The following is a 19596-nucleotide window of genomic DNA, read 5'->3' as shown; positions in this document are numbered from 1 at the left end:
GGACAGAGTAAAGAAGTAGCTCCCAAGTATTTGTCCTTTGACCAATCCACTTGCAACTGAGAAAATATTAGCTCCTGCTGAGTCCCAGCTGAGTCCATGGCTGAGTCCCAGCCATGGTTAACCTGCTTTCAGTACCAGTTGTGTTCTAGACCTCAGTATCCTTCCTGACGAATTCAAGTGCCTTGTTGACTCATACCCTGTCTCTTTCAAATACCCAAACTACCAATGTAATCCACACTCTGAAAATCATTATTTTCTAGTCTTCTGAGCAGCCACCGTCCCACTGTGGTAAATTCAGTGCTGTGCACAAACTTTAGCCATGGACTTGCTTCCCAGCACCAGTCTACCAAGTAGCTTAAGCAAGGTACCAGTACTAAAGTCCTAGGACAGAGCATAAACCCTACTGTGCATGCCTTTGACAGGATGTTTAATTTTAATAAAGGGCCAAAAAAGAAAACTGAGCAGAGTATTGTTTTAAAAGTTATCACAACTAGTCAACCAAAACCCTTGAGTCATCACATTTGTGTTTTGCTACATAGTCTACATCTGCCTCAGTCTGAGGCTTAAAACTGATGAGGGAGAAGTAAGCTGTATATACAGAATCCCTAAGGTTCTGAAATGTTAGGTAATAACAAGTCATTTGTAGCATTTGTTTGAAATAAACATACAAATTACAGAGAATTACTGAAAGACATACCCTGAGTCACACAGCTTTTGCTGTCACTTCTCTACTGAATAAACCACTCCACTCTGGAAATGCCAGTGCTTTCTGTTGAAAACACAAAATATCAACAAGTTGTGTCTCTATGACATATTCCATATATATGTGGCATACAGAAATACTGCTGTTTAATTTGGGATACCATTAATGTCCAAGCAAGGAGTTAAGTTTCCTCTGTAGTTTTCAACACAGCTTCAGATAGAAAGCAAAGCTCAATTATTTTTGAGACTTTGAAAATTAAATTACTTTCACAGTCTAACACCAAGCTGTGAATCTGGGACAGAAGTCCTGAGGTCCTGTATACCACACATTCCCATCACAGGACACTGGCTGCAAGATGTAATTATTTCTTTTAACACAAATTAAGAATTGTGTTGAATTACCCTGAAAACTCCCTTCATTATCTCCAAGCCACTAAACCAGTCACAGTTTTATTTTGCCATTGCAGCACTTCTATTAGGTGTGAAACTAGTGCTTTCCTCTGGGCTTGCACAGCGTTTTAGGAAACCTATCTGTACACAAGCCTTTGTCTGAGAATGTTTAACAATAGAAAACATATCTATAATAAATCAATAAACATTTAAAATGGGTAACATGGTACAGCTGAAGTAGGGAGATAAGAGCTTCCACCTAAGGATTATGAATGTGCAACCTCATTGCGTTACATAGTGACACAGGTTGTGACCTCTGGGGTATTTACAGTACTCTCTTTGTGCTTATACTAGTTAGAGACCATTTCTAAGAAATAAGCACCTTCCTTATTTAGCTGGTGTCTTGGTTGACTGACCCTGATGGGGTGGACAAAGGAAAAGAGACTGAGTATCATTTACGACATGCACTTCATAGTGATGAGAGGATAACAGTGGAAACTACGGGGCAAAGCCTAGGTACTGATTTAGATACTGGACTGCAATGATTAATATCTCCTGTGCCAACTCAGTCTGACTGCCATTATTACCCAGAAGCTTGGGGACAGATTTTCCTCCCCTGCATATTAACTAAGGGAATATATGCAAATGCAACAAGCCTTAAAACTATCAGTCATACATCTTGACCTTAGTACATAAATTTGGATATTGCATCGAGACCTTTCCAGCTTTATTGGCTGTAGCAACCATTTTAAAGACATTGCCACGTGCCATTTTATCACAATGCATACAAGAAGTGTACTCAATGTTTTTCTTCCAACAAGAACTTCACTGTAATTGATTTAAGGACACATTCACTAGCAATTCTGATAGAAAAAAATCACAGTCCAAGGTATGTCCATCTGTAATCCTGTCAAATACATTCTTGTTTGAAAACCCATATAAGTATGTACGTACATCCGTACATTATTGTTCCCTTGCCACACAATTCATTCTGTGAAAACCACCATACTTTGTAGCATCATCATCTGGTGATGTTTGAAGCTGCAAATTTAAACAAATTCCTCTGCCTTCCAGTGGGCATTGAATTTGCCTAAATGTTAGCAGCTATTTATCTATTACTTCATTGCAACTTGAGTCTGTGAAAGGTGCTTGATGGTTATGGAAAATTAACTGCATTTAGTATAGCAAGACTATTAATAGTTTCCTAATACTTCAAAATAATAGATACACGTCCCTTCATGAGTTGGGTACATCAGAAGAGTCATCCCATGCCTCTGTACCCCATGCAATCACATGTATCCCTCTGCATTCCATGCAAATACAGTCTGGGGCAGAACAACAGTGCAATAAGGACTATTGCTGCAGAGTCAGAAAGATAAATTCTATATGGTTTGCAGAAAATGTCAGATGTTAATCTGAATACCCTTTTCATAGAAACAAATTACTAGACTAGATGGTAATGGTTTAGAAGAAGAACAATTGTCAATGACAGAAATTGTGCTACATTGTGTTTTATGAGATAAATCTTCAAAAGTTCATAGAAGAAATTGCAACGCAAAAGCATCACCTTGGTAAAAGAAATGGTGATCTGATGGCTACTGTTGAAATCAACCTTCAGCCTCAAGGTAGGACTCCTACCATTGTTGCCAACATTTTTGATGGAGCAATAATATTTATTAACATGTTGAAATCTGATGCTAGCAACAACACACTTAATGATTATGTTCTGAAAAGTTTTGTCATACCTTTGAGCCAAAGAAGCAGGCCTGTAGGCTAAGCTGTTTGTGCTGGCAGAAGTCTCAAGTCTCAGATGAGAGGCAGGCAAGGAAAGGGAACCAGAAGGTTTTCCAAACCTCTAGCACCAAGCCAGGAACAGCTCTGGGGAAACACAGAACAGGAGTTACATGCTGAACAAGGCCCTCGTGGGTTTATGCATGTGGTACTGGCATCTGAGTTTCCTTCATCTGCAGAACTTGAATAGATTGTGAAGACACAGAGAAATCACTCTAAAAGTAAGTATATGACAACACTGGATTGCATTCCCCTGGGTCCCTAATGGAACATGAAAAGCATATGGTGAAATAGGGAAGATTGTATTGGGTTTTTATTAATTTTAAGCCCACTTCTTTATTTTTCTCCTATCGTTTCTAAATGCTTATAAAGTTGTACATATACCTAAAACACAACAATATGTAGTAAGTAGACATACACCAATTTGAGTTACTATTATTAGGAAAGAAAAAGAACAGTCATCATCATTTAGCCAAAAGTGCATTGGTGATGTGCTACACAACTCTAGAATTTTTACAGAAACTTATTCCACTGCAATTCATTGCTTTACCTTTCAGGAACCCTTAGACAGGAATATAAGTGTATAAAAATAAAAAGTAACTGGGATGTGTTAACAAGATAAATAGTACTGAGATGTCAGGACTCAGATTTTAGGCAAACCACCATCTGCACCGTGCACAGGTCTAGCAGAAATTTTAGATTTTAGTGTCTTTACTGACATCCTAAAACTGTTGTGATCTTCAGGCTTCACCATGAACTTGAGAACTTTTCATAAGTTCTGGGTTATTTTTCTTTACTGTGCTTAGGCAGAGCAATTACAGTAGAGCCTATAAAGACCCAGTGTCACTTCAAATCTTGCTAAGCCCTTAGTCTCACTGACACTCATCAACAGTAGGCCCTACTCCCTAATTATTATAAATTAATGCTGTGTGAAAAAATATTTACTTTACAGCTACATCAGCACACTTCCCTGTGTCTTGTTGTTGTTGCTCCATCTTTGCTGCAGCAGCCAGACACATACCTTAAAGAACCATGGAAATAAGCAACTTGGATGCTGGAACCAGCTGAACAGCTTAAAGCAACTACACGTCCTGGAATGTTCAAATAGATTTCTATCACCTAAATGAAGCATACTTTATTTAATGAACAATACACCAAATCTCTTTGTCTTGTGAACTGAAATTAAACTCATGAGCTTAACCTCAAACTGGATGCATATTAAAATAAATTCCTAGGGATGTATTATCAACAGAAACCTGACCTTTAAAATAATCACCATGTAATCAGTTTCTGTGCAGAAACAGAAGTCAGGGTTTCCCCCTCTCTCTCTTTCTGGCTGTAAAAAGCTGGTCCATATTAATTTAACGTGTGCCTTTGACTTCCCCATCTTTGGAGCTTGTGGCTGTGTGTGGTCTGTTCTCTCTGTAGAGTATGACCAGCAATTCATGTGTGTCTTCTACATTTGTTCAACAGCCATGAGTGGCCAGAGTATCTCTGCAAAGTAAGGCACATATGGCAATGATTAATGGGGGCTGAGAAGTAAATAAATAAGTTGTGGGGGAGACTTGGAAAGGGCCACAGAATAGAAGAGAACAAAGCATCCCTTGAGTTTGATAATGAATTCATAACTAACTGTAAGAGCAAATGAAGAGATTGTGCCAACACCTAGAAGCAAGAGAAAACAAATTAGGCGGACACCTTATGAACCAAGATTTATAACACAATAAAAATGAAGAATATAATATCTGGAAAGATCATAATAAAAGCACCAGCTTCCTGGCAGTTCTGAAACAGGCAGCAGGGCAACTGGACTATTAGAGATAGCATCAAGCAGTGGATAGAAATCAAGGGGAGAGAAAGAAAAATGGTATCCCTTATATTAACCTATAGAGTTCTGGGTTGTTACTTTGCAGATTGCACCTTTCATCAGTAAATACCTACAAATTGTATGTGAGATATATGCATGAGACCATAGAGCTGCACACAGAAATATCTATTGGGATATGAATGTCATAGCTGGACAAGATACATAGGATTCAGGATAACTTTTGTGTTGATACTTGAGTATTGTCTCTTTCTCCAGGGTCAGGCTAGAAGGATCTGAACTTGCTCAAGATACCAGCAGCCTTATAATGAAAATATGGGACAAAAGAATACAATAGCCTGGGCCAAACACTGGGGTCAGGAGTCTTCAAGTTGCCTTGACCATGGTATTTTTCTTCCTGCCATGCTCCTTTTTCATTTCTTTGCAGATGTCATTTTTATCGGTGCAATGAAAGGGGGAAAAGATGAGATTTCATAACTGTTGGGTTTACTTTCCATGCTGCAAATAGTGCAGTACAGCCCAGCCTTATGGCACTACCATCCCACACAGCCACCTCAAGTCTAGAAAAAAAATCATGGGAACTGCAAAGCAGCAATCAATCCTAAGGACTCTACTCTAGGGGCCACTGAGGGTTGCTGGCCTGTCTCTGGGCTTCCTCAAAACAGAAGTGAATATTCTCAAAATACCTCTTCTTCAATGGAGATCAGATTATGATCAATGTTTGACCAGACCAAGTGTGAAACACTGGGTAATTTCCTGCTGATTCCACAATTTTCTATCATGGGGGCACAAGGCACCATTCAGACACTCATGCAATGCACTGAAGAGTCTCAAGAGAGATGGAATCATAAACCTCTCTGAAGCAGGCTGCCTTCTTAAGGAGCAAAACTTAACAAACCTGAAACAAGCAAGCAAGCTTTCACATAACTTAGGTTTTCACTTTTTGTTTTCTGCTAACCAATCTCTATACACCAATGTCTATGAGTAATATATATTACAGGTAAAGTTCTCAATACATCATAGCCTACACCACTTCACCATCTCTGCTACTGGCTGTCATAAGAAGAATGAGGCCAGTTCCAGGATTTGAGGCATTCAATTTAAGTGTATTTCATCCACCATGTGCAGCTTTCCTAATGCTTAGCTGAGAAGGAGACTGTCAATCATCTGACCATGTGCAATGATCAATTCAGATAGGGAAGAATATAAAAGGAAATAGTCAAAGTAAGAGCTGTTTTCTAGGGCTTTTTTCTATTAACATTTTCAATTAGCTGTATGTTTTTACATCTTTGGCTCCTCTAGTTAAGTCTGAGTATGATACCACAGAAATAATGTCTTAATGCATAGGATAATGAATAGAAGAGCAATACATACTACATACTTGTGTAAATATATTCTCAGGTCACTGCTAGGCTGATAAAACATTCATATGCTGCTCCTTGGTTCTGTGACATGAGCAGAGCTCCTTTACTGAATTATGATACTGCATTAATTCACTCCAGGTCCAGCTGTTAGGCAGCACAGCTATCGTTCCATTTGGATGTCATGAGCTTTGCACATGTAATAAATCACTGTGACAGCAGAGGGATTTATGTGAACAATTCCTCATACATTTATACAAATTCATACACCTATCAAAGGCTGTCTTGTTTTGCAGCTCATTTCAAATACCACCTGCAAAAGCCTGCAAGGTTTCAGGATCTGACATGTTCATTGAGTCAATTTATGAAATGAGAAATTCAGTAGGACCAAAGACTCACAGGACCTTTTGGAGAAATGTTGAATATGGACACTCGTTACTTCCTTATTACTCGTTGTTACTCTATAGAGCCCCAAAACATTCTGTAGGCTCATGTATTCAAATCAAAGTTATAGTAATCTATGCATACTTAACTGTCCTCGCATTTTAGGGCATTCACCATGTCCCAGATGCACTGGCATGGCAGTTTCAAGAAAGCAGTAAACCAAATATATATTTAGCAAAGCTGATACACAGAAGAAAGAAATACCTTCTGGCCCAGAGTTATGCTGAACAAAAGGGACAAGTCAGGATTCTCAGAAAAGCTCAGGGCACTGGACACACAACTCCCATTAAAAATGGATCAAGTGACTTCATGGGTTTTTTTTAAATACTAGCTGCAGTTATTCAAAGAACACACCAGTTAATATATTTGGATGCCATTACTCTGGTTAATAAAAATAGGAGCCTAAATCAGGCTCCTGAAGCCATAGTGAGGCATTGAAGTGTCCTGGTTTGTAAAAGTGCTGAATACCAGCCCCTCCCACTGACTCAATGAATGTGCTCAGCACCTTTCTAGCAAATCAGGCTCAATTTAGAGCATGAAGCTGACATGAAGCTATTAATCAGCCAAGTCTCAAAGCAAAAACAATTCATCAGGGGAAGCAAGGCATAGAGAAAAATTAAGACTACAGAGAAGAGTGAGGAGATTGCTCTACAAAGTCAGCTTTAGATTGCTACAAGAGATTTTTCTTCAGAAGTTTGACATTATTAATTAACATAAAACAGTTCCACAAACAGAAACTCTTTGCTTGAGTCTGCTTCAACAACAGCAACACCAGTTTCATATAATGCATCCCCAGAGATTTGTACTAAATCAAGTTGACAAGAAAATCAAGACAGAAACCATGCAGAAGAGCTTTGAAAAATAAATCAAAAAGGCGATGCTGATTCTGCAGCATAGCTCTGTGCACAGATAAGTCAGCTTTCTCCAAAGTCATCTCAGATTGTTGCTAGGGCATGTGAAAATGTACAGAGGCAGGATAGGAGCAATGTAGACATTACACATCATCATGGATATGGAGAAGAAATTACCTTCACTTACATGAATTCTATTGTAACTACTTCAGCATTATTACTGTTTCAGCACAGCCAGGATTGGGCCCCTGTTGTTGAATATATCATGTTCCTCTAAAATGTTTGAACTACCACTAAATTAATTTCATGATCACTTGATACAGGTTTCCCCAAACAATGTCTCTTCTGATTGATAGCACAGATTTTGCACAGTTTTCTTTGCACAGATATGTTTTCCACTTAGGGATTTTCCTATCTTGTCTTGATATGGTTTTATAAAAGGGTAAACTATTGGTCTCTTTCCAGAGACACATGGCAGCCAAAAAGGTTTCTTAATGTGTCCCTTGAGAAGTCTCTAGGGCAGAGGAGTCCCACATGCAATAGATCTACTAGAAAATTCTCTGTCATACCATGCCCTGGTCTCTGTTACTAGTGCTGGGAGTTTAACCATATATGAAAGAAGATCTATTCCACAAATGTCAAAGCTCTGGTGCATCCTGATGGGTGTGAAAGACACGAAAATTCAGAAAGATTCAATGTTACTCTGAGTTAGATGGCATGTTAAGGCCTGAAGTTTATGAGATATTTAAGTCACCAAAACCCTTCAGGTCATTGGCAGGATCAGTGATTCTAGCCTACATATTTTGGTAGACACATCCTCCTCCACAATTAATTTCATACAATCTTGTTTTGACAAATACGCGCTTCAAATATTTTATTATTTCCTGACATATTTTTCACAAAGCTCTACATATGTTTTGCACCTTATATACGTTATTTTAGGCAGCTTTCACCCCAGAGTCCTTGCACCCCATATTCCCAAGACAAGAAATTGAGTGACTAAGGGAAAAACGTATGAAAGAAGGTGGCATGAATAACAATGAAGATGGGTGTGCTCACATAAATCAGAAGTCACCATGGTCACAGATGGCCTCCAGCGTCAAGTCTGCCAGGTGACAGTGATTTGTAGGCAGTGCAGCAAAGACAGGCCTTGAAGGGGGTTTTTGGAAGACAGTCAGGGGGTAGTTGAAGTTTGGCAAAAAATTTTACAGGAGAAGGCATCTAAATGGAAAAATGCAGACAATAAGGAGATAAATGTTAGTGGAATAAAGCAAAGGCACAGAAAATCAGGTATTGCATTAAATAGTGAAGGAAGTCTTAGCAATGAAACAGAAACTGCTCCTTTGGCTTTGTTACAAGTACCAAAGCTGGTATTTTTTTAAATGAAACATGATTTTTTGTTTGGTTTTATTTGTTCAGCTTATATTACAAGCTTATATTAGCAGGCTTGTTGGGTCTTCTTCCACTTGGAAAAAATAGTGACAACTCATGTTCTGAAAATATTAAGAACTTTCACTGGAACATTGGTGAAAGGCTAAGTCTATTAGTATATTGTTAAGAAACAAGGTACACACAAAATCAATCAGACATAGCAAACACAACTTTGCATCCCTGCTCACCTATATCATGTTTGGTATCATTTTCTGAATCATAACTATTTGTAATTTTACAAGTAAAATCTTTGAGGGCAAATTTTGTAAGCAAAGGTAATAGCTCTTCCTGATGCAGGTGAGAAAAACCAGACAAGCTTCTGTACTATCAGTTTCCTAAGCCTTTGACAGAAACACTTCATCATTCCCTGTAGATTTACCTTCTCTGACCCTCTGACACAAACATCTGAATATGCCACTGAGCTTGTTAGTAACGTAACTACAGAGAATAGCACAGTCTTGAGTAAGACATGGACATGTTCAGACAAAGAACAAAGTGAGGAGTCCAAATAAGCATCGTTCTAGAACAAATTTGCAAACCTGGATTAGGTCCTGACAGAGTCCATGGCTTTCATTGGCATCTGGGAGTGATTGAAAGGAGGGAGACTTGCAAAGACCATTCAATTATTGAAGATCTTGAAAACCATTATTCAATTTCTCTGTATATCAGAAGAGAAAGAGGAGGGCAAAAAAACCCCCACAAACCCAAAACTATTCACCAATTTCCTTAAATGTCTAGGAAAACAGAGAGAAATTTCACACCTTCCTTAGTGACATGTAGTGAGGGCAAGTAGCCAGACATAAAGCATTACAGATTTAGGAGCCATGCACTGGCCCATTGACTTATTTCAGTATTAGTTATGCTAATAAACAGAAACAGCTCTTTCTTTGCAAGAGAAAGATTCTGGGCATGTATCTGACTTTGGAATGTGGCTGTTTAAAGACTGAATGGAGTGCTACTGTTCAAAGAAAAAAATTCCAACAAGCTCATTGTACTTGAAATGTACACAACTGTACAAGGTTACTGAAGAAAACCCCAACGACAAACTGAAACAAAGTGCCTAAGCATTAGTGACCTGGTTAGAAGGACTCTCTCTAACAGGTATCTGGTGTTGTTACTTAATGACCAAGCCTAACTTCAGGACTTTTCATGTGGGGATGAGTTAGAGATCATTGCATTGGTCTGTTGCAAGTGGGAGGAAGCAGGAGTTCCCCAGGAGGGTGCCAAGCCACAGGCTGCTCTCCATATCCAGGGGACAGAGCAGGAATGTAGGGAACACACAAGATCCTTCTTCCACTTGGTGTGTCCAGACCAATGCTGAGCACTTCACAAATGCTGTGCAAGGTTCATAGACAAGCTGGAACAAGACCAAAACTTCTCATGCAATCCACCTCCCTCAGCTATTTTGAGTTTGTGTCAAACAGAAGTTTGGACATGGCTAATGCGTTTTCCAATTGTAGACCATAAAATTCAGAGATCATTTGAGAGCAGAGTTATTTTATTGGGATCAAAAAGCAGCTAATGCCATGGTTCATAACGTCCACAAAATCCTGACCCAAATCTCACCAAAGGCTTACAAAATTCAAATGTCACTTTCTTGGTCTATCTCTGCCAGAGACAAGGAAATTAAAGCCATCTAAACCATATGAAAAGTCTTGGCAAACCAGTTCTGTTACTTCATGAAAAGGTCTGGACACAGTTGCAGAATGTGTGTTTATCCAAAGCTACTAAGCCATGAAAAGGTGGGGCTGTCACTAGCAGAAGTACATTTAGTGGGAGGTGTTATGCAGCATGGTGATAGTATCATTTAATATATTATGTTATATTATTACTAGTAATATTATTGTATTATTATTTAACACTTCTAGCAACATATCAGACTAGTCTAATAATTCATATTTCTGCTCTCTAATCTGTTAAAGCTCATCAGTAAATCAGAAAATTATGATTAATTCTGAAAGTACTGCTGCTCTACTTCCTCAAAAGCAGATTTTCAAACCAAATTCTCTGCACATCATCATATTTATACAGTAGAGATAATTTCCATTAGAAAAATAAATAAGATGGAATTCTCCACTAACAAAATAGCTGTATGTTAAGACCTCTGATCATGAAACTCAAGACATGGTTTGAGCTGCAGGCCAGCATATGCAGGTGGAATTAAAACTGTAACCAAATGTGATTATAGCTTTATTTTACAAAAAGCATAATAGCCTCTCTTTCTCAAAAACTGTATACCAGGATAATTCAATGTCTGTGTTTTCCAAAAATGAGTGTTGGTGACTAAGGTCTTTTACAATACTCACAGCTTTCCATAAAGTATTAAAATGAGAGATGTTTATATAAAGCTGACACCCTGAATGTACTAATCAAGTATCTTTGTGACATAAATGTCAAATAAATTAAATCTGGTGAGGTAGAAACGTGTCCTGTAGCATTTTTTACATGACATTAGGAATGCAGTAGCATGGTAGTTCAGAACAGAGCTGTACTATGTAAGGAAAAGCAGCAAGGATAAGGAGGAGAGCAGCAACAAGAGTTAAAATTGTTTTAAGTGATTGCTGACTGCAGGTGCCCAATTTGAATTTTCTTGTGTCTGTACTTTTTCCCTCACAAGTGCTGAATATCTGCAGTATGCAGCATTTTTGAAAACAGTTTTTAAGTTATGTGGAGCTCAATTTAAATATATCAGGGATAAGGATTCATTCAAATGTTCGCTTTCTTTTCTTCCAACTCTAACAATAGTGGAGCCATTTTCAGCAATTTCTTTCATTTTTCTGACAAAGAAAAAATTACTTAGTTGGAGCTCAATGATATTCTGGTTTCCCTGATGATGTAACTAAATAGCTATAAAACAAAGCAAGGATAGGTTCAGCACAGCTAACATGGAATGGGAAAATGAAGCTGATCTGTCACTGCCTTCTGGGTGACAACAGGAAAGACCTTCTCTGATTCAGCTCCTGCCTCTGCATAGTGCTGGTTGAAATTTATTCCACCTTCATAAAAATTGGGTGGACATGTTTTTTCTTTCTTCTCTCCACCCCTCCATGGCTAAAGCTTCTCACACAGTATTCTGTTGACAGATTCTTCTGTTTCAAGGCAGCTGCTAAAGCATACCTTAGGAGTTAATTTCTCTTAGCATCAAAAGCCCTGGCTGGTGGTGTCAGAGGGCACCACAGCCGTCAGGTCACTTTACATAAAGATGTAGCATAAGGAAAATACTGAAGTTTCCCCAGAGGTGGCATTTGATCACAAAGCAGAGTGTATGTCTCAGAGAACCATCTTTGGATTTATGGTAAATGCAGAGAAAAACCTAGAAAAAACAGTGCTAACATATTTTCACCTAGTCATGTTTGAAATTAATGTTAAAGTTATATATCAAAGGCAAAGTCATCCAGTAGCACATTACCACACCCCCTTATCTTCCAGATGCATAACTTGTTTTCACTCAGATAATTACTACACAAAGACTGTAAGTCTGTCAAACATAATAGGAGTGGGACAGGGGGTTGTTATACAATGTTTTTATATCCCAAATAACACCTAAAGACTGGACTGTATAGGTGAAAGAGTAATTGTTTTTAGCTGTTCTATCTTGCACATGACTTCTCACAATAAGCACAACCTTCCTTTACATGTAATTGCAACAAAGGACAAATCTATTTGCTTTCTGCTGATTCACACTTAGCACAGCATCCAACAAAGATCTTACTGTCCAACTGCTGGCTTGTAACAAATGCAAGTTTGCACAAAGTTTATGTGAATTTCCCAACCTGAATGAGAGCAGCAGGACTTGAATGAACTTTCACAATCTGTGTCAGAACCAGCACAGGAAGGAAACTTGTCTCCCGAGTCAGTGCATCTCTGGTGTGATGTTGATGCTGCAGCACCAGTTCTGGAGGGGAGGCTGCACAGCGGAGGCTCAAGTGCATCTAAGTGGATGGTACTGGTCTGGAATAATCTGGGTTTTCCTCTTAGTGAATGCTTCTTGCAGCTACTCAGAGGTCTACTACATGTCACAGCTTCTAGTGCTCTGGCCAACAGAGATACCAGAGATCTCCCCTCCAACAGAAATGTTACAGTCCAGTGTCTTCCAGACAACACCAACCAAATCCTAGGGACTCTAAATCTCTATCCCATTGAGAGCTGTACTATTTATAGATCCTCTAGGAATCAGTCCACATAGAAGCAACCTCAGCAGTAATTAAAGTCATAGTAGAGATGCCATGAATTTTTCCACTACCATTTATATAATTTTGCTAATAAATACATCCAATCTCAGCTTAAAATCATCTGAAGATTTCAAAGCAGTAAATCACTGCAGCATGAGACTGCTGGCATTGATGAAGAGGTGTCAGCCAAATCTCTTTTATGGGAATTCCAGAGACCAAATCTCTTCCTATTGCAGAGTGTCCCAGGAGACTGCAGAGAATGGCTTTTCCCAGCAAAGATGACCCTGGATCTGCTCAACAATGGTAAGAGTTCAAACCATATGCAATTTGTCCTGTGTTGCCTTTAGCAACACTGATATGAAAATAATGATAGATACCCTGGTGATAATAACTCCTGGCATCCTAGCTGGGCTGTTTTAAAAGAGAAACAAGCCTTTCTCTTATGCTAACACAGACACAGCTCAAAATAAAGGCTGCAAAAGCAATACCTACCTGCCTTTGAAATAGATGTGCTGGGAGCTTGCCTGTACTGCTGGTGTGTGTTCCTGCAGCAACATTAGCCAAAAGTTGCCTCACTCTGCTTCAGCTGCCTGGCTCTGGAAATGGGAGAGTGTTTGTGCAGCAATGCCATCTGCTCCCTTCCAGTCATGAAGGATGTTGAGGATAAGCTAGCAGGAGTGGTGATTCACTGCATTCCTCCCACCACCAACAGTGACCTGTTGTCACTGCCTTGCATCTTGGTTACAGGCAAGTCTCTCTGCTCCATGCTCATTTCTCTTCCATAGTTCAGAGGAAGCAGAATGGGATGAAAACTACTGCCCTAATGACCTTCAAGATAGACCTGGTCTGGCAGAGCATCTCTCAAATAAAGCCACCAGAAACATTCTGCAAGGCCAGTACAGTTTCAAGTAAATGCTAATGTTGTCAGGATTCCATACACTGTGCACTTTCTATAGCCACATGTGCTGTCACTAGCATGGATTGATCTACATTACTAGTGTTTTATAAAAGTTTACAGAAATCAAATACCAGAAAATGTGTGAGCATCATATTAAAGTTTACTACCACAATAATTTTGCGGCTTGCACTGAGCCATTTTACTACTGGCTTTCCAAGCAAAGTCTACAGAAACATGAAAGAATTTTCTATGCTTAAGTAAATGCTGTTTAAGGAACAAGACAACCTCCAGCAGGAAAAGGAAATTCCTGCAGTATTGGATGGGAGAGATGCCACAGTATTTCATTAAAAGGAACAGAAAATTGATGATTGTTTCTATCTATGTGGTGTGTATTCAAACACTCACTAAATTGTTCAAAACACACACTAAAATCACAACATATTTAAGTTGCTCTGACCAGTCTTCTATAACCCCTGGACTTGTTAAAGCATTTTCCAATATGCATAAATCTATCTTTATTACATTTCTAATTTGCACCCAAAGAGCAAGGATGCAGAGGTACTGCTAGAGGCTCCTCACTTCTAACAAGTCAAATTGACCTCTTGAAGAAAAAGCAACTGCTCCTGCGTTTAATTTCTGTCACTAGTCTTTCTAATTCTTTGTGAGACAGACACAGTCAATATTATTTGTTTTTAATAAAGAAGAGATCACTGAGATTGATGGAAGGAGAGACTAAGGTGAAACACCTAAGTGGAGCATTGTGGATAGCTACTTGTGCCACTGTTAGAAATAAGACAGTCACACAGGATCTAGAGAAGGCAAAAGCAATACTTTAGGTTATGGAATTATGATTGTTTACATTTAGATGACCTTCAGGAAGAGGTTACAGATTCACACAATACTCAGGAGGGTAAATCCTCACTGGAGGATAGTAGAGCATTATTGACACAGATGGTACTATTTACAAGATACAGAAGTCTCACAGCTAGGGGTTAGCTTGAGAGAAGTACAAGTCACATATACAGTGCCTAACAGAACACACAAGAATATGTGCTGAGATCCATGAGAGGGGAACATCAGAAAAGGTATCCTAACATCACTTCTCAGAAAGCATCTGTTCTATATCTGCCCTTATCTGTGAAACACTGAATTCTGTAGCCTTTAAAGCTGCCCTATGTGTGACACTCTGCACGAAGCAGGCTCAAAACCTAGTGAATCCAGTCAGCAAGGTATCTCTCCTCTGAGAGGGAATCCTTTTGTAGCATAAAGCAATTGAGGCTGTTCCTTCCTCAGCTCCTGCTATAGGAAATGCAGCTGGAAGAGTGTGCAAGGTCTGGACAGCAACAACTCCTCTGGGTCCCAGCTTCTGGAATAACAAGTCAGCCACTCTTTAGAAAAAGGTATGAACAGACAAATTTTGCAGGGACAAGTTTAGCACAGTTTGCCACAAAAATCTGAGAAATTAGCGTGTTCACTGCACCCATAACCTTGTTTCCAACTCTATTTCCATCCACATTCAGAACTTAATTACATTTGAAAAAACAAGCCTTGTATGATTCAAGTCTTCCAGGAAGCTGGTGTTTCCAATTAATCTGAACCTTGCTAATCTGCTCACTGTTCCAGGGGCTGGCACAGAACTCTTTGCTCAACTACCACTTGAGATGCATATGCCGAGATCTTCTGCAGAAGGGAAGAAGAACATGATTTAAATTCACAGTTTTCTTCTAAAATATGAGAATTCATTTCAAGCCCTGTAGATAAGCATTTGTAGCACCCTGTATGAAGAGGAGCTGTGTTCTCTTAGGCTAGATGACATACTAAACAAAAAGGCTTGCCCTATTACTATTAATTAGTAAAAGTGATAGGAGATTTTGGTAATGCTTTTAAAGATGCATTTAAGCAATAGGGAACACACTACAGTCTTCTGTACTCTTTGTCTCATGCCCATCACTTAAATATGAACACTCAACACCTCCCCTTAATCAAGTCTGGTTGTGAGGCTTTGCTCAGTTTGAGTTTTCTTAGTAGTCTTGACTTGGATACAACTGTCTTGGAAGTACTGGAGTAGTCAGACACCAGTTCAAGAAGAGCCTCATGTCTCATTAAAGTCAACAGACCTAAGCACAGGTGCTGCTGCAGCTTTGCTTATCAGCATTCTATCAAGCAACTATACAAGTAATGCATTTAGGCACATCAGAGCTCTTGCTGCATCAGTCTAGTCATGCTTCTGGAACACTCAACTGAAGTCTAGCAAAATTATCCTCAGACAGCTAAATTAGATTATTTGGAACTCCAAGAGCCTGCAAATTAGGATTGCTGGTTTCCATCCATCTATCTTAGACAAGTCTCTTAAGTAATAATTTTCCCTCTACTTTATTCTCATACATTGGCTGCAATGCAGGAAAGGCCCAGAGCAGGACTCTTTTAAGAGCACAAGCAAAACAGGACAAGATACATAAGACAAGAAAACTCAGAAATTTGACTTTTTAAACAATGTTTTCAGCTAGGAAAACATTATCCTTTATTGTATTAGCCATTCTGGACTTAATCAGCCTTTCCATGGTGGCTATGGAAGTTGTGTTCCAGGAGATTTAAGATAACACATAGGGAAAATAGAACAAATTCACTTGTAAAGGAACTCCACTTGTGTGTGAGATTATTCTAGGTGTGAATTAGCCTAAGTAGTTTATTTCCAAGCAATTTTCAAACTCTTGTGCCAACTAACACTTTGCCAAAAGCAGAAAACTCACGCCCAAATCTTCCCTTAGAGTTCAGCACAGTGCTGCATCTTGAAAACCCATTCTGGGAGAAGGGCTGGACTTGGAGGTGATGAACAGGATAGGGGAGTTCAATGCTATGTGGCCGCTCCTCAGAGTTCCTTCCAAAAATAAACTACTACACCCTTTAAAACAAAATGTTGACCCTGCAAGACATTAAAGCCCTCAGCTCAAGCACTCTTTGTACACAGCAGGAGGAGATGTTATCAGAAGTGACCCAGCCAACAGAAACAACTGCTAAAGCAAAATCCTTTTGTGACTGGTCCATTGTTTCTGAACGCCCAGCAAGAAGCAAAGGGTGTCCCTCACTGGAATGGAACAAACCTGTGTTACAGCAAGAAGCTTTGCAAATATCATTAGCTACTATTCAAAACAGCAAGACAGTAGAAAAACAACGTGAGGGCTTACATATGGTTTATCACTTCTTTGCACTCCCCATGCACAATTGTCCTAAACAATAAAAGGGCAGGAGGTTGCTGTCTAATGAATGGAAATGATATTGCAAGACAGTACCTCCTGAAGCCAGGCTCAGAGTTAAGTGCAAGCTGCTGCAAAATGCACAGCAGTAACCTGCAGTTAGACTGAAGTTCAGTCTTCACTGCTGCACAAGGCAGCAAGGACATGCAGGGACATTTATCATGCCTTGCACACATACTCTGAGTTTGGAGTAGCACTGCCTCTCTTTGCATCTGAGCACAGACACACTCTGGCCTATGCAGGTGCACTAATACAGTGTCAAAGGCCATCTGTGCCATTTGGACATTACTTTTTCCTCACTGGGAAGTGTCAGATTTGGTGACTGGTCTTTGGCACATCATCCACAGAACAATCCTCATTCAAAGCATGTGAAAAAGTCTCACAGAGGACAAACAAGAAACATATTATGTTGTTATAGCTGATACAGCCAGAGCAACATATAAAACAGGAGAAGTAGCTGGTAGGAGAATGTAAGAAGATACGAGATAGAGCAGTCCCACCCGAAGATGTGCTGCCAATATTTTAAAATAACAGCTCCCAGAAGCATTTCCCTGTCATGTGATAGATCCCACACAGGAGGAGTGGCTGTGCTGCAAAGAGAAGTGCTGGGTGGGTCGAGGAATCTGTTTGCTCTTCTCTTGTTTTTCCCATTTAAACAATGTTTTTATAAACACAACCAAGGAGGGAGGTGGCTCCACTTGGCAGACTGGCTCCTCCTGTAAATTTGCTGAAAGTGATTATTCTGTGTCCTGAAAGCTGTACTGAGCATACTCAATAGCTGTGCATAGAGCTCAGCAGGTACAACCCAAAACATTGCTGAAGGTTTTATGCAGGAAATTAGATTGATCCTTCCTCCAATATTCCTCTTTCATCCTTCTAAAAGTAACTGCTCTTTCAGTATAAGATGCATTTTAAAAGTAACTTTTTTACTTCTGCTTGAACTTGCTTGTATGAACCTCACACAGTGTTGCATGACTAATAACCAGAAAATGTAATTTGGCATGAAAAATCACTTTCCTCTTTGACAAGGGCTGGTTCCTGAAATTCCAGTGACCATCCTCCCAACACAGTTGTCCCAAACCGTACAGACTGACATAGATATACTGAGTTTTATAAATATGCTTTAGATTCTTTCCCTATAATTCCCCCTTTTTTCAGGGATTCACTTGTTTTCTGACCACTCTTCAGATTCTCAGAAACAGAAGAGATGTAAAAAGTACTGCAGTGCAGCAAAGCACACTCCTGTTCTCACTAGGAGATGCAGTGTAGGAGGAACTTGCTCTTAAATCACCAGTTTCAGTCCTCTTCCCCCACACATATAGATGATGCTTAATTATAACTGACATGTATTTCTGCTGCAGGGATTGCTTTATGTATTTCAGTCACCTAATGCTAAAAAAGCCCAATCTTGTTTTAGTCCCAGACTAGGTTCTCAAAAATTAGAGCTAGCCAGCTCATTTTATGCTCAGAGGGAGACCTTATACACATCTGTCTTTTAATAATCAATAGCCAGGTGTTGAATTGTTCTCTGGGGAATAGTCCTAGGAAGGCTGAGAGATTTAGGCATTACAAAGCTGCTTACTTCAAGGCCACTCATGATTTATGCACTATATGATTAGCCAGAATCAGCCCTCTAGGGTTAGGCTTGCAGATACTAGTTTGCAATAGACAGAAATAGTAAGTGACCTAATCAAGTATTTTGCTATTTAATACATAGCCTAATTAAGATATTATAATATTCAGGAAGTAACATAAGGTCCATGCCCTGTAAGAGATTTCTTGTAATATGAGAAAATCACATTTGTGTAGGTTTAGAGTAATTATTGAAAGGAAACTGGCATTAGAAAATAAATAAATAAGAACCAGAAACATGCAGGAATGTTGGCAAAGAAACACAGAGGCCCATCAACAAATCAAAGCAGCACTGTGATCTGGGCTGAAAATAGTTCCACAAGCAAATTTAGCATCTTCAGTACATTAATAAAACCATGTGCACGGCATGTAGAGAATGGCACACACAGCTAAAGATGCTGAAAGTAAGGGTAAGGGAAACAGTCTGTGTTACCATCAGGTATTTAAAAGAGCCAGGTTCTTCACTCAAGGGTGAAACAAAGGTAATCTTCCTTCAGAGAAGACAATACAAAAGTGGCTTTGTGCTCTGTTCAGGACAGAATTCATGGTGGTCAAAACATAGTGACAACAGGCTGAACTTGTCAAAAAGGTCTGAATGAGGGTAAGAGTCAGAAGCCACTGCTTGAGAAGGCTAGAAGTCAGTTCAACATCTATCAGAGGGTTCAGCCTGCTCCCACTAGAGCCAGAAAAAGGAAACCTACTACTATAACATGCTGCATCCTCTCTGTAATGCATGTCTAAATGCAAGTACAGTACAGGCACTGAGTTTGCCTTGCCTAGACAGCTTCCCCCCATGCAAGGGCTTACATCAGGCCACGACATTCCTCATTTTAGGACTCTGATCC

General features: G+C 39.4%; 1 long non-coding RNA gene across 1 annotated transcript; it reads right to left on the bottom strand.

The window, feature by feature from the left end:
• Positions 1-696: 696 nt before the first annotated feature.
• LOC139595312 (uncharacterized) lies at positions 697-13565 on the bottom strand. Its single transcript, XR_011681002.1, has 3 exons — positions 13460-13565; positions 2838-2970; positions 697-769 (listed from the first exon to the last, which is right to left on the bottom strand). It is a non-coding gene; the product is annotated as an uncharacterized lncRNA (long non-coding RNA).
• Positions 13566-19596: the final 6031 nt, after the last annotated feature.

The sequence above is a fragment of the Agelaius tricolor genome, unplaced genomic scaffold (assembly GCF_023055355.1).
Source record: "Agelaius tricolor isolate 1412-34295 unplaced genomic scaffold, bAgeTri1.0.p SCAF_13, whole genome shotgun sequence".
Taxonomy (NCBI): domain Eukaryota; kingdom Metazoa; phylum Chordata; class Aves; order Passeriformes; family Icteridae; genus Agelaius; species Agelaius tricolor.
The sequence above is the reverse complement of the archived record's forward strand: the minus strand, read 5'-3'. Positions and strand labels throughout refer to the sequence as shown.